This window comes from Erithacus rubecula, assembly GCF_903797595.1.
Source record: "Erithacus rubecula genome assembly, contig: SUPER_Z_unloc_6, whole genome shotgun sequence".
NCBI lineage: Eukaryota > Metazoa > Chordata > Aves > Passeriformes > Muscicapidae > Erithacus > Erithacus rubecula.
The window spans coordinates 27,088-43,155 of NW_027635650.1; positions in this window are offsets into that span (position 1 = coordinate 27,088).

A 16,068-nucleotide genomic window follows, 5' to 3' on the forward strand; every position below is an offset into this window, starting at 1 on the left:
TGTACGTGCATATGAGAAATTTAAAAGAAACAATTTTTCATATTATTCATTTAATTACCATTCCTTTTAATTTGTAATCCAGATTTCTCACCAGGAATTTGAAAGAAGAACATGCCAATTCCACTTCTCTGTTGTGCTTAACTGCAAGCCACCACGTGTTTCTGAGACAGTGCAAACAACCTGAAACTTCATATGTGAACTACACTTTCTTTTCACAATTAGAAAAATAAAATATCACAAACATCATTCCTATTTCTACATCCTTTGATTGTACTTTCTAAAAGTAGCAATTATATCAAGTTTGTCAGGAATACAGACTTTTTTTTTAAACATGCTTCCAAATGAAAAGTAAGCTTTCACTTGAACAAACAAACTCATCTCAATCTGTGTTGCAACAAAGTGTTTTGAAAACATAAAAATACCTGACAGTCACTTTTGTTCTGTTGCAGGTTGAAACTAAAGGATACCAAGATGCAAGAATAAAGTCTGCACGTTATTTGCATTTGCCAGTATAAGACTTACATGATGCATTGATTATCTTAAGGTGTTAATAACTTTATTTGATTTTAATTCATAAGCCGTTGGTGATTTCAGCAGAGGTGAAGTCTACCTCTTAGTAAATGGAGATAACAAAAGTTTGCATAAATCAGGAAAGCCATAAAATAGCATGAAGGCAAAAGAAGCTGTTCTCAAAACCAAGAAACTACAGGAAATAAAGATGAGCTTTCAAAGCATTCAATCAACATTGCAATTGCAAAGCAGATTAGAATTTGATCAAAGATGAAAAATCCAAATCCAAACCAAATTCCAAATTATGAACACAAATAATAATTCTTTAGGAAAGTTATACTAAAGATTAGCAAAAGCACTCAAACACTTATGGCTGAGAATTTTTGGTGACTTGTGGACTTCCTTCCCACTAGAATTTCTTTTCAAAGGCCTTGGGGAAACAGCATCCATATTTGTTCAACAATATGAAGCTAGTGTGAAAAACGTGTTTGTATTTCTTAGTTAGGATCAGGGAAGATCACTGTATGCCTGGATGGTTTCTCTCATGATTGAACATGTATATTTATGGCAGCTCTGCTATAAAGTATTGCATTACTTATAGGGGTTTTAATTTCAGTTTGGGTGAGATACATAACGTGATGTGGCATAATAAAATATTAGTTAATATTATTAATAAAATACAGTTTTTGATACATATTTATCACCACATATGTAATAAATCTCCCTATTGTCTTTTCAATTGCTTTTTGTAAAATACTTTGTGGGTTATTACTGCTAGTTAACAGCAGACAATATATGAACATTTTTCAGCCATATAAATACAAAAACATGTATTTGAGAGTGAAATCTGTATCTGAAAACACTTAATTTAAAATAAAAATAAGATCTTAGATAACTGTAATTAGAACTTGTAGCCAATTTTGGCTTGCAATTGGAAAGTAATGGTATATAATCTTACAATAAAATACATGCTGGTCTGTTTGGTCACCAAAAACTGAATTAAAGCTGGAATTTTCCCTGTGGCTTCATAATATCCTCATTCTTGTTGCTCTATCAAGCTTCTAGCTTCTTTTTTTCAGATTTTCATGTGTCTCCATACATCCTTGCCCACAAATTTCACAATTCACTTCTGCCATCTTGTGGGAAAATGTGCGTTGCTACTTCCCCATAAAAAGGTGAAGAAAACTCATTAAATATTAAATTTGTGTTCTGAAGACATTCCTAGCAGTTAGCAGAAATGTATTACTTCATATCTAAGTCAAAAGTAAAAAAAAAAAAAATCATATATTTACCATGAAATAAGAAATTTACCATGAAATTAAAAACCAAAGTACTAATTCAATAATATCTAAGTATTTGACAACATCATTAAAACATTTTGTTCCCCTTTCACTCAACTCAAAGATTGATACACTAAACATCTAGTAACATTATTTGTATACACATATAGCCCATTATTGTACTCTATAAATTGAAGAAAAACTGTTTTGACATTAATTAAATGCTTTGACATAAGAAAAGTGAAAATGTGCTCAAAGACTTTAATTTCTCTCCTTTTTTAAAGGGAAAATTTCTATGAAATACTTCAATTTTTAACAAACTGCATTTTACCATGTCTGTTGTTGTTGTTGCTGTTATTGTATTCAAGAAAGCACCAGTATATTCTAAAAATTGATAAAGGTATTAGCACTAATAGAAGAAACTTTACAGGTATGATTAGAAAATTTACACGGTTTCATGCCAATTTATGACATCTTAAAAAGCAGTAGAATTGCAAAACATCATCTTCATCTTACAAAAATTATCTTCCTTTTTGACATCCCTTCCAAAATTTACATGATCACAAATATTTTCTGGGCTGTGGGTAAGGAAAGAGAACTTATGCTTTAACAAGATCAGCAGTGGGATTATGAGAGGCTGTCTGCCCCCTCACCTGATGGGAGAGTTCTTGCAGCAGGCTGAGGCACAGCATCACTCTTGTTTGTGTGAACAAGAGAGGTGTCAGCTGGACCCAGAGCTCACTGAGGATACACAGCACCTGCAAAAGATGAGACAGGTGTCTGCAGCAGGGGGTTGGCAGATAGAAGAGTACTTTATTCCCCATTAAATGACCAGACTCAAAAATGTTCTCTGTCTGGTCGACTCATTGCAATTATCTTAAATTCAGGTGACCTAGTCTGAAAAGTCTAGGTTTGCTGTTGACTAGCTTTGTCAAAATACCAGGACCTGTTTCTTTAATCTTGGATACAGCAGATACTCCACTCATGCAACTTACTCATCCTCAATGAGTTGAACAAACACAGATGTTCTATACTGGATCCACAAAGACAGGAAAAGGAAATTGGCCTGTTATCCTGGTCACTGTCCCTCAGGCAAAAAAGTCAGCTTTCAGCCATCTATGCAGGTCTTTGCAAGCTTGTCCACTTTTCAGAGAGATGCCCCTCTCTTCTTTTACTCAGAAGCATATTTAACTCAAAAAGCACTCAAATCCATATGACTGTGGTGTATGATGGCCTTTAGCTGTGAACTTCATGGACAGAAAGATTAGCCAATGTAAGGTTTCTGTGTTTTCTGCCATGGGCAGTAACACCTAAGAAAATGGTGGATTTGAGAAAGGTCAGATGTAAGCTGGTCATTAGACAAAGCAACAGTAAATTTGGGATTCCTTTGGGATGCCTTTGAGTCCTGAATTACATCCTATAGCATATATTTCCATTGCTCATTAATGATAGAGGAGAGGAATTAGTAGTTCTTAATTGCACAAGATATTTTTAATTATAAACCCACATTTTCTACTTTTGCATTGAGTTATAACTTTTCTGTGTACAGTTAACAGGGAGAAGAGAAAAAGGAGAGAATTAATGTGAAATAAAAGTTCAATTCGCTTATCTATGTTTTTGCACATGTTTCTTAAGTTCCTCTTAGTCATTTCCTTTTTTTGGGCCACTGGCTAGGTATTGATACAATCTGGAAAGTCTTCAGGAATGCAGTTACATAGAAGTTCCACTTTTGATAAATTGTTGCTTCCTGGAAAAAGCAAAAAGAAAATTTAAAAATCATTATTTATTTGGAAAATTGTCAAACTCTTTTGACTTTGTCGGAAAAACAAACTATGAAAGCAAAACCAGGAACAGATAATGTATTCGCTTTGTTCCCTTCAAATTTCTCTCTGAACTTGAAGGAAAATCATAAAAGAAGAGAGAACATTGCCTTCTGCTTATCCAAGAGGCAAATGGAACAGTTTATTTCTACAAGTGTCTGCAGCTTTATCATTCTCTCACCAGCAACTGTCATTGTTACGGCACAGCATGTTGGAAGAGATTTCCTAAAAGCCAAATGAGCCAAATAAACAGTAAACAAGAGAGACACCTTCAAAGAGCTACCCAAGGCCAGGGAGAAATTCAGGCGAATTATTTGCTCATGGGTGTGTATGAAAGCTCATTTTCCAGCTAATAATTGGCTACTACCCATTACAGCTACACTCTGATGAGAGTTCAGCAGTTACTGATGGGTACGTGTTGGGTCAGTGTGGGTGTCACACCAGGGTCCTGCTGCACCTCTAAACCACCACCTCTGGCACAGCAGCATGGGTGCCACAGTTTGCTGGACTCCTGCACGCACATGCTCTTGGATGTGTCTCATAACTAAGCCTGCAAGTCAAGATTTAGACATTGGGAGAAAGGGTGAAAGGAATGGTGTGAAAGATTAGACTTTCAAATCTCAAAGTATGAGGTGTCAGTCTAGTCATGTTAAAACATCTGCATTGAACAGCTCATACAGTAACTGTAACATACTATAGAAAGGAATCATGAATATGCAATCAGAACAAAACAGTTTCAGAACCCGATTGCCACCTCTGTCAATTCCAGCAACTGCTTTCTGTGATGTTGTCTTGTCATTTTGACAGTGATTATACTTCTGTGTGGTGTATTGCAGACACTACTCTTGGGTTGTTTACAAATAACACTGTATCTTACATTTTCACTGTAACAGTAGAACATTTTAAGAAAAACACACCTTCTAATAATACTTTCACCAAGCTCATCATGCATGACATGCACTCTAGGAAATCATCCTCTGTCACAACTGCATGATGTGGCCAGCTCTAACTAAATCAAGTCATGTGGCAGTTTGCAGACAGTATCTAAAACCAGCATGAAGGATTTCTCAGCTAATAATGCTCATAACCCATCACTTTTCTCCAAGTAAGCAAGACATTTAAAAAAAATCATTAACAATTTAAGTTTTTAAAAACAATATCTTTTAAATATAGCTAGTCATTAACACCTGTTACCTGGCAGAATGGTTTATAGAGCTCCTTTGTGCAGTGTTCATATTTATAAACAGGTTTGCTCATGATGCTATACAGTGACTACTTCACAATGATATAGAACAGGGCAAGACTTTTTAAAGACAGTGTAAGAAAACTGTGGAGCCATCATAATATGTAGAAATCTTTATTCAATAGCTATTCACAGGACATTATATTTTTAATAATAAATATGTCAATATATCCTCATCATTCAGTTTGTTTGGCATTGAAATTAAAGTATATGAGGGATATATATCTCAGTTGTCAATTATTATTACAGCATAAATATCATCCCAAGTTCTAGTTATAAAGGACTTTCAGAGATCCAAATGTAGACTGCAACAGCTAATTTAAAGTAAATATAATAAAATATTAGAAACTCCTTCATTATTTTTTTCAATTGTTGTCTCTGTGATGTCAAAAAAGGAATCTTTTACTGGTGAAGATTTTAGACAGAGAGTCATGTAGATACAGTACCAGATTTATTCTGGGTATTGAATTTTTAATCAGGTGCTTTAGACATTGTTCTAGTAAAAAATGCATTGGAGATTATATGAGTAACTGTGTGATCAACACTTTCATGAGAAATGCACATAACTCTGGACCAGTTACAGTTTCAGTGAACAACTTCTAGTTACCAAATTTGACATCAGAACTGACAATTAGAGCTTTCATATAAGAATTCTGAATGAAACTACTTTATTATTAGGTAATACAAAACATTTCAGAGCATTTTGCCTTAGAATTTTTACATATTCTTCATTGTTACCCATCAGCACAGCTGAACAGCAACTGTCAAAATAGGCAGGGAGGACAATAAACCCTGGCTGAAATGTAAATGTTTTGAACCTACTGAGAATCTACATGGCTGGTAAAAGAAATCTGTCCATGCACAACCAACACTGAAGGAATACCTTCTATGTTTGCTATCTCTACCAGTTTTTCCCATGTGGTGCAGTTTGAATCACACCATTTAATTAATGATAGTCAGAACAAAGCACAAGACAATACCTATTTCCAGACTACAGAACACTAATAGTTCACTCAACTCCTCTACACCCATTGTGAGTAAAATACTTGCACCTGAAAGTACATTCTGGTTTGCCAGAAAGTTTAGTGCTGATAGTCTTACTCAGATTTATTTGTCTTGGCACTTATTTGCACATGATAAAGGCAAAAACTGCAAAACTTGTCATCAGCAGTGTTAATTTTGCTACCAAAAGTACTCCCTAACATCTGTGACAAATAGAAGGGTGAAAGGGCTTAATAAAATATTACCTTCCTCTTCTGAGTCAATTGAATAATTCAGAGGTATTTTGCAAGCAAATTATAGCCAACTTAAAAGCACAGTTATTTAGTAGCTATAATACACCAAAGGGACTTATGCAGTTCCTTCTAGCTCCCCTAACTAAAATGAAAAAAAAGTGTAAAATTACAGAATCACATTGAAGAGAGTCAACAGAACAGCAACAATAGTATGGTTGTCATGGATGGCACAGGTTTGACAGGAAATGTCAAGAAGTATTTGCTTACCAAGGCACTCTAAATGCTGAATTCTGGTTGTAATGTACTGATATTCTTTCAATGGAAAACACCTCTTAAGTTACTTCAGATTGGAAGTGCTTGTTTACCAAATGTCATTTCAGGTACCTTTGCATTTTATTTCTACAGATTCTTCCAGTATTTTTTTCCTGTCTGCTGAGCTCGTATTACCACCATCTCACCACATCAGTTTGTATAGCTGCTTTTAGCTCCCCATGCAGACTCTGCATATAAGATATAAAGACTTTCTAGAGTAAATCAGTTCCATCTTCACCAGTAATATAAAAGAGAAGGAAAAGAAATATCCTGCACAACTGTCAGACAACACATTTTCATAACAATAGAAGGAAATGTAATATTTTAGTGCACAATTTCCTCGTGAAACTCATTGCCAAGAAACGTTGGCAATGTTTATAAATAACATGAGGTTAGAAGCTTTGCAGCACTCAAAGACATTAATGTCAGGGTCATTCTGAACATGACAAGGGAAGCAAACTGTTATCCTTTTGTCCATAATCAAATCAGGTTTGATGAAAATTAACATTTTTTATGAAGTTCAACATTTGTTTTTGCACTCTTCTGGTGCAGCTCACAGCTCCCAGTGTTAAGGAAATTTCCCTGCTCAACCATCCAGGAACCACTCTGTCACTCTTGGACCACCTGAGCTGGGACCAACTGTAGCTGGATCCTTCCCAGCTATGCCCCCTCACTCACACAGTCACACCAGGTTTCCATCCTCAGGTTTCCCATAGCAGTTTCAGGTGTCCCAATCATTAAAATAGTTTAATCACAGTACAATTACAAGCTAACAGCTCGAGCTGGTGTCTCTGAGGAGGGACCTGGAACAAAGGAGCTCCTGGGCTTTGATCCCCTCCCTGTTCCAAGGTGAAGTTCTGGGCTCGTGGGCTCCTGCCGTGTCTGAGTCCTGTCCTCTGGTTGGGCCACAGGTCCCCGGCCCTTGTTGTGCCGAGGGTCAGCTCTTCACGGCCTCTGTGCCTGGGCTCCACCAGCCAGAGCTCCACCTGCAGCTCCCACTGCAGCTGCACCCCCAGCTACCTCAGTGAACGTGCTCCTCAGCATCAGGTATGGAAACATGACACTGCATCACCACCACTACCATCTGCGCCCCCATGTCCTGCAGCAGATCAGGTGCTTTATCATAAAACCTTGATCTAAGACAAGAGAAGTGTATCTAGACCAAATCTGAACTGACTCCCAACACATATCCAAACAGCTTTTCTTGTGCAGTTTTAAATTTTTAATCTCAAAAAGGATTAGCCGATTAGGTATTACAAGTAGGTAAAGCAGAAATTCTAGGGATAATGACTAGATATTTACTTGTTAAATACTTCGCTAGTGGACAAAATATATTAGGATTTTTCTAAAGTTACTAAATGCAGTAATCAGAATATGAATTACTGAATATTAACTGAGCATACAACACAAATTACTGCATGAAAGAGCAATGTATTGTTACTTCTGTTACATTGAAGAATCCCACTTTTCCCCTTAATTTGCCTCAGACTTGTCTTAAGGATAATCATTCCTTAAAAAGATGTTTCACTGTGTTGACATCAAACACCTACTCAAAAATGCACTTCACATAATGCAGAATCTAGGGCCCATAATCATCTTGGGTAATTTTTTTAGCTCCAGAGAAGTTAGTGGAAACATGCCAGATGATATACACCATCTTGTTTCTGAATTCCTCTACCACTCCATGCTTTCTTAACAAGCATTCAGGCAAGGAAGGACAGTTATTTCACCTAGTTTAACCTCCATGGCAATAGAAAGTTACAGCATCAGGTCCAGCTCCCATCCCCTTCTATAAATGCTGCAATCTCATAGGTCAAAGTAGTTAAAAAATCCATTTGAAAAAAAAAAAAATAGGGAAAGCTGCAGATGAATGTGCATTACCTGTGAGAAAAAGGCAGTTGGGCATAAAGAAATGCACCAATGGAATTTTCAGTGGGGTGCAATATATGATAGATCAACAGCTGCTGCAGGCCCAAGTAGCCAAGTGAAGAGGTCAGCTTTAAGCTTTTGTCAGGAGTGATGCTTGAACCTGCTGTCAGCAAAGCTCAGTCCTTGTGCACAGATTTTCAGGTAAGTCCTCACTGAGACTGAGGTCACAAGCACTGCAGGTGAGGGAAGTGGCACAACTGTTCATTGGCACTGGCTACTAGATGGCCACAGAAATGCTTCTTAGAGGGGTACAGTTTGAAAAGGCTGAACTTGGTGGAAACTGAATTTTTCACAAAACAAATTGCACAGAAGTTCACAGAGTCCATAGAAATATTGGCCCCTAGGTTTGAGAGAGGGGGAGGAAAGCTGGAAAGCAGCAGGACAGGAGCTTCTGTCAGGACACAAAGGTCTGAGCTCTTTAGAGATAAAAGTGGCAACATTAACTGTGGTGAACCCAGAACAAACTCTTCTGGTTCAGCCTCAACTAGAACTGCTTTAAAAGTCAGTGGCAGTTGTATTATATGCTGCATATCTCTAGTGGTGAAATAAAAAATGATGTTGCAGTTGTTAATTTATGTACTGCTTATCTTCTTTACCCTTCAACAAAATAATTGCTACTTGATTATCACTACAAGAAGGTTTTGCTGTCCAGTCATATAGCAGAGGCTATTTTTCCCCAAGCCACTCTCAGAGGACTGATGCTGCAAATCATAGTACACTAAGATGAAGTCCACATCCATCTGGTTACAAGCTTTTGCAAGCCTATTATGTACCTCTAGCTTCTAAGGACTACATAGTTTTATCCTCACTGCACAGAGCAGGGATTGACCCAGAGATTATGAACAAACTTGGCCAGCTCCTCAGCTGAAATCTGTTCAGGTCCACAAATTCATTGTTAGCTGAAAGGCTGTATTGTTTTCTGCTGACAACTTGCCTTCCTTTCACTGAAACAAACATAGCAAAGTGTTCCCCATACCTGACACACACACAGAGGTGTAAAGGCATGTGTATGCATTCATTAAAGCATCATAATCTAAGGTACCAAACAATACCCAAGGCTGACACCTGAGAATTATAATTTATTTTCCTTGATAATGGCAATACATTTGGAAAACAAAAATAGTACTTGTTTAGCAAAAAGAAAGATAGGTAAGGTCCTTCCACTGAAACATTTTCATAATCAACTGCCTTCTGTCAACTGCCTAAACTTTGAAAAACTTAGACACTTTTTAACCTTTTTTATGTGGATGGAAAAAAAAAATTGATGGACATCCATATCATATTACTCTTTTTTATATAGATATTGGTATCACAGCAGTTTGTTCACACATTTAGTAAAGAAAGAAAAATAAAAGCAGACATTTTTAGAACAGAATAAGCTAGAATATAAAATTACCTGGTTAATTGCCAAACAAATTCAAGATATTAAAATAACATGACAGGAGCTGCAATTGGTAACAATGGCCCTGGAGATGTTTTATTTTCCATTAAATACAGAATTCTGGCTGAGAAAATGGTGTCTGCATGCCAAATCTGGGACAATGCCAATGTGATGCTGCTATTGGCAAGTGCCTGCAGCACACAGCTATCTGTTTCTGAGGTTTCTCTCTCTCCTCTGTACTTCAGTGAATCTTCAGCCTGAGCAGGTCCCATTAGTGACAATAAGAAACTGGGTGGGAGATACCAGGGCAGGGGTGTCCAGCAGCTCTGTCTACCAATCCATCTGCATCAGTGTGGACCACGTGAAATTGGTTTTGTGTGTCCCTGGACACACCTCTGCTGTGTAAGGGAGCAAGTCAAAGGGGAGAGAATGGGTGAGAAGCAGGACAAAAATTTCTGCCTGGAACCATGGTGTATGTACTTTGTGGGTTAGCCCACAGTGGTCACTGAGAGGGATAGACATCTATTTCTTCTTCCAGTGCTCTTCCTGGAGGCATGCACTTCTGTCTGATCTGCTAAGGCTGTTTTTAAACTGCCTTAGTTAAGATGCTGCTATCTAATAGCCACAGTTTCAGTCTGGCATCTCCAATCAGTTGTTCCCATCCACCACATTTCAGAAACCTGCACTGCTTGACTTAGCTGAAGAGGCGTGAGCATGGAAAAAAGCTTTACCCACAGACAAACATAAGTGAGAGCTGAGGAATATAAGCATAGCCTACACACCACCATCATTCCTTGCTAGTGACAGAATCACAGAACATGGTGAGTGGAAAGGACCACAAGGATCTCTAGGTGAATGGCCAATTCAGGGATCAAATCTACAACCTTGGCATTATTAGCAACATGCTTAATCAACTAAGCTAATCAGCCAAGCCCTACTTACCCAGAGCAGCCACCTGAATATCCTATTGGAGACAACAGCTTCCAGAAAAAGTCTTGCAGGAGAGCATTTCAGCTAGTAAAAGAACATGGAGGGAAGATGCCAGTTTAACTAGGAACTACGTCAGTAGTTCCTTTTCACACCAAAACCCGTGATATTTCCTAAGGTCTACATGCACACACTTAGCACTCTCATCATCTAGGGGTGGGAGAGAATGACACATTGTGTACATCCATTGCATAATGTTTCAGAAATTTTCTGTTGGACAAATAAAAGCTCTTGTCCATCCAAGTGAATCACATAAAAGATAACATTCGTGTTAATTGTCAAGTAAGAAAATGTAAAGGAGCATAAAACTCTTGCTAGTAATGGTCCTTTGTCATTGCTTACTAGCAAAATATGTACAAAATAATAGTACAGAGAAAAAAAAAAGATAGTATATTTTATAAAAAATAAAAACATAATTACTAACATATACTTCTACTGCTAACATTAGAAACCTTAAAAATTGTAGCATGTCACTAGTCCTCATACTATTTGTCAATATTCTTTGCATTTTGCAGAAACAATACAACGATTTTTCCAAAGTCACATATGACTTTCAAGGGGAATTTAGGAGGAAACCAATATTAATAACAGACTGTCAGTCAGAGTTGTTACAAAGTGACTAGGACCCTGGTTGTCTTATAGACCCTTGTGCAGTTAGAGTTATGCATTTGAGTCTGCTAACCCACTGATTATTCTGATTCAGGAATTCTCCTTGCCATCCTTGAACAGAAGAGAGATTTCAGTGAAAAGGTTTCATAACTTTTCCTAAAATTTTGAGACTCTCTAGTAAACATTTTCAATGTCTCTAGATTTTTTAATATGCAGTCTGACACTCTTCAAATATGCCTGCTTTTCAATAAATATGCTAATAATTCACTTTCAATAAGTTTACCACAACCAATTATGAAAGGAAGTAACTAGACTTGTTATGCTCCACTGCTCATATAATAACCTTTTGGCACATGATATCTCCCTTTAAAATAAACAGAGAGATCCCCTATCTCTCAATCTAATATGGGTTATGAAGCAAAATTTGAAGCACCCAGCAGCAGAAATGAATTAAGCTTCTTCTTTGTCTCATCAACTATGGTCTAAGCTTTCAAGAGCAATGCAGAGTTTAACTGAAAATGATATTTTTTTGTTTCTACCTTTATAAACTTTGATTGTTCAAACTGCCAAATTTTCCTTTCTGTCCTTTTCTCTGTCTCACAACACCAGCAAGAGAACAGTTATGTTGCTTCTGGGCTTCTTTCTTTTTCCACTGGCCATCTGATGACATGCTATGTGCTTGAAATCGATTTCTTGAAGCTCTGGGGGAATCAGTGCTGAAGTGTGCCAAACACCACAACTGCCTCCCACTCCCGACAAACCAAACAAGTAGATTCTCTTTGAGGAAACAATATTTCTCCTTGCTGAGAGGCAGAACTGCAGACTTTGTTGCTTAAGGAGCTTTTACACTCAGTTCATAGAAAGCTGACAGTCTGCGCAGACAAAAACACTATGACACACGGGCTGGTTCAGAGAAGACAAAAGAAAAGCTTTTGTTGAAATCAGCTCCACCCTCTTAGAATGGAGAGTCTTTAGGAGCAAGAGTGTCTGTACTTTTAGGTATTTAATTTGCCTTTGCATACAAAACATTTCAGGTACAGCTATGGAGAGGCAATGTTAATCTAAGAGGGATTGCTTGTATCTTTATGGTCAAAAATCTAAGGTCAGAAATCACCAGAATAAACAAAAAAATGGAACAAATTTAGATAGCAGCTGCAGACTGGAGTGTGTGGGTGTCCTGGAGTCTGTTTTCATAACAATGCATAGACAAAATGAGAAAAATGCTTAATTTTATCTTCTTAAAAGATTGTTAATTTACATCTTCATAAAGTAGAACAAAACTGAACCTCAGAGATGGCATTTTCCTTTCAGTTATCAAAGTTGTGCAAGGACCACTGAAGACCCCATCGCTAGGTCTCTGAGAGTGTCTCAAGGAAGCCAAGATTAAAATCATACAAATGTCAAACACTGGGTAGTAGAAGACAAAAATAGATGGGAGGCAACAAAATACAAAAAAACATTCTGCAAGAAAACTGAGACCAATTCAAATTTTAGAAATGGCATCAGTTTTATTTAAACAGAGGAAGGAGCCTTAATCCAAAATAATCTGAATTGACATTTGTATAGATTACTCCATCATTCTTCCACTTGACTTTGGCTTATTCTTGTGTTCCTTCACACCATTTATAATAAGAAAAATTAAATTAATATGCTTTGGGGTAATAAACCTTCATAATTATATATATATTCTGCCAGGAGCAGCTCAGAGAAATTGTTCACTCTGAAGAAGATGAGGGAAGGTGAGGGGAGGATTACATGTGTGTATATAAACCAGATGGGAGTAAAGAAGACAGAGGAAGGTTTTTCTCAAGGGTACCCAGTGAGCACATAAATAGCAAATGGCACAAATAGAAGCACAATGAATAGCACTTAAACAATAAAAAACTCCCACACTTTTGCTGTGAGGGTGGTCAAACAGTTGAGCAGGTTGCTCATAGAGGTTCTGGGGGCTTCATTCCTGAAGATATGCAAATCTGGGCAACTTGCTCTAAGAGACTCTGCTTTAATGGATCAGTTAGTTGATCTCAGAGGTATCAGTCACAAAAATGCTGTAGTTCTGTAAATGAGCAACCTTAGATTAAAACAACAGAGATTTGGAGGGGAGGGGTGGATAAAAACAAAAACAAAAACCAAAACACAGAAGGGAAATATGTATTCTAAGATTAAATATCATTTAAGGTAAAAAATGCTAATCTCAATGTTTAGATTCCTATTCTGTCTTGTCTTATCTACATATGTGGTAGTGCTCATTGGAGGAAGAATATATGGGGTGGGGGAAAGACTACTTAAATGTGAGAAATGTAATAAAGAAGAAGGAAACAGGAGATTTTATGGATGCTAACTAGTAAATGTGAAGCAACAGAAGCTCTCCTGAGCTCTGAACACTGCTTGACACAATGCAGTGCCACAGAGCTCTTTGAACATCTGTGTGCCTCTATAAACAATGTCTTGCCTTGGAAGGGAAACTTTGCTGTGTCATTTCAAAATCTAATATATAGCACTGTGAGGATGGTATGAATAGAATATGGGTAAAAGAGATCACAAGGGAGCACCATGGATCAATTGTGCAAGCCTGTCTGACAAAGACTATGGGAGTTGCATGAAGACTTTAGGTGTCAAAAACAGTCCTTACAGATATCCAAAGCCTGTAACTACTAATAAAGAAAACTAGTTAAGTTTTCAATTTTGTAAAAAGGCTTTGAACTCCTGATGTGAGGTTAACAGCTGGCCTGTTGAGATCTGGTGTACCCTCTGGTCTTTGTGAGCTTTGCTTCCCCCAGTGTGAAACTGAGGCAATACCAAAATAATGATATAACACCATTTCCACTGATTTCAGAAATCTAAGCACCAGGCCTGAAGGGCTATTCTTGTTTTTTTTTCTACTGAGCCTTCAATTAAATGATTCAAATGTTTTTCTGCCAAATGCATTAACATTAATTTCTTTAGAATCCCACCACCACTGGAGATGAGATGCCATAGCGTGTAGTTCATTATTTCCTAGGAAATGAGTCAAACTCAAATGAGTATTTAAATTAATAGACTTCATCCTTCACACGTTTCCTTGGATTTCTTTATCCATTAATTGCATTTTTCTCTTGCTGTTCCATGAAACTGACCACAGTACTGCTAGTAGAAATAATTTACTATGTGTACTAATTTTACTAAACTGAATCTCAGTGTTTCTGCTTCCCCTTGTTTCCAAGCAGTTTCTCTTTGAGACAAGCCATGGGTTAACCTCTTCTGGTTCAGACCCTGGCCAAGGAACTGGAGTGATGTGTCTCAATACTCTCTGTCTTTGGCTGACCATTATAGTTCAACTCATCCTTCAGTTTCATCCTTCAATTCACATCACCAAAGGGTGGGGATAATACGTTTTTTTTCTGCTGGCTTGGACTGTTGCCTAAGAGGAGGACAAGAGCTCTGCACCAAACACCATCTCTTTTGGTAAACACCAGTATATGGCCTGTAAGGTCTTGAACAAAGTGGCTGAGAGGTCATGCTGCAGCTGTTTCACGCAGTACAGAGAGATGGCCAGTGTTTAACCAAGGCAAAGAAGGTCCCTGGAAACCTTTGTCCTAAGGTTGTAATCTGACAGCAGTGCTGAACAGGGTGATCTGTACACCAACCTATGCAGGCCAAACTGGTTTAGTGAGGAGATATTTTCACAAATTTTACCCAATGATCAGCCTCTGCAAGGCTCATACACAGCAGTGACCTCCCTGACATGAGTAATTTTAATAGTGCTATGTGTATACAGGTTACTTGGTCCAGTCCTTGAGTTTGTTCTTTGCAAAAGCACAAAATAACCAAGGGAATTCAAAATCTTTGTTTGTGATACAATTATTTGTCTATAAAATTTGTCTCTGTGTATGTATATATGAACAATGATAATATTAATTCTTTTTTTTTTTTTAATTTCATTGATTTTAAATGGTAACTACATTATATGGTATACTCAGTTTCTGTCTCTTCCCTACACAAAATATAATTAATGATCTTTCTTCTTTAACTTTGAAAAACACAAGAGTTTTTGCCTGCTGTAGTAATGTTCTGCAATGTAATAATGTACAGAAGTCTAGTATAAAAAAACAGCATTTTTAATATAACATAGTGTTGTTTCATCATTTCTGGTAACTTCTTCAATATGCCAAGCCCTAAAGGTAAAAACTTTCCACCCTCACACTACATTTGCATGGTGGCTGGCACAAGTGAGCATTTCAGGAGGGAAGTAAGGTGACCATGCACTCCAGAAACATTCTCCAGTTATACCAGTTGCAGAACACTGGCAGGTCTTTTCTTTGTCCTGCCTGCAGGGGTGAGCATTTGGACAATCTTTTCGTCCTATTGGAACCCAGTGATATTCTGATAATCTGTATTTTAGCCACCCTCTGAGCTGGAAATCTTGCCCACATCTTTGAAAATTCAAATTTTCAGTGAAATACAATGAAAGTACTGTTGCCTCAGGGCTTGTGTACTAATATGAAAAACTGAGTAAGAACAAAATGAGAGAGAGGAAGAGGGGTGCTGAAACTGGCACCATAGTGTGCTAACACAGTACCTGACAGGGCAGGGGGTGATGAGATGTGCAGTGGGAAGAAGAGACAACACAGTCATGAAGAAGTCAAATAAAAATATTTAAATGGGAATGAATGAGATTAGCCAAACACTAACAATATAGTCATAAGGATGGGAAATCAGTGGGCATCAATCTCCTGTGAGGAAGAAAATGTGCATGTGCAGAAAGCCAAGACAGAGAAACATA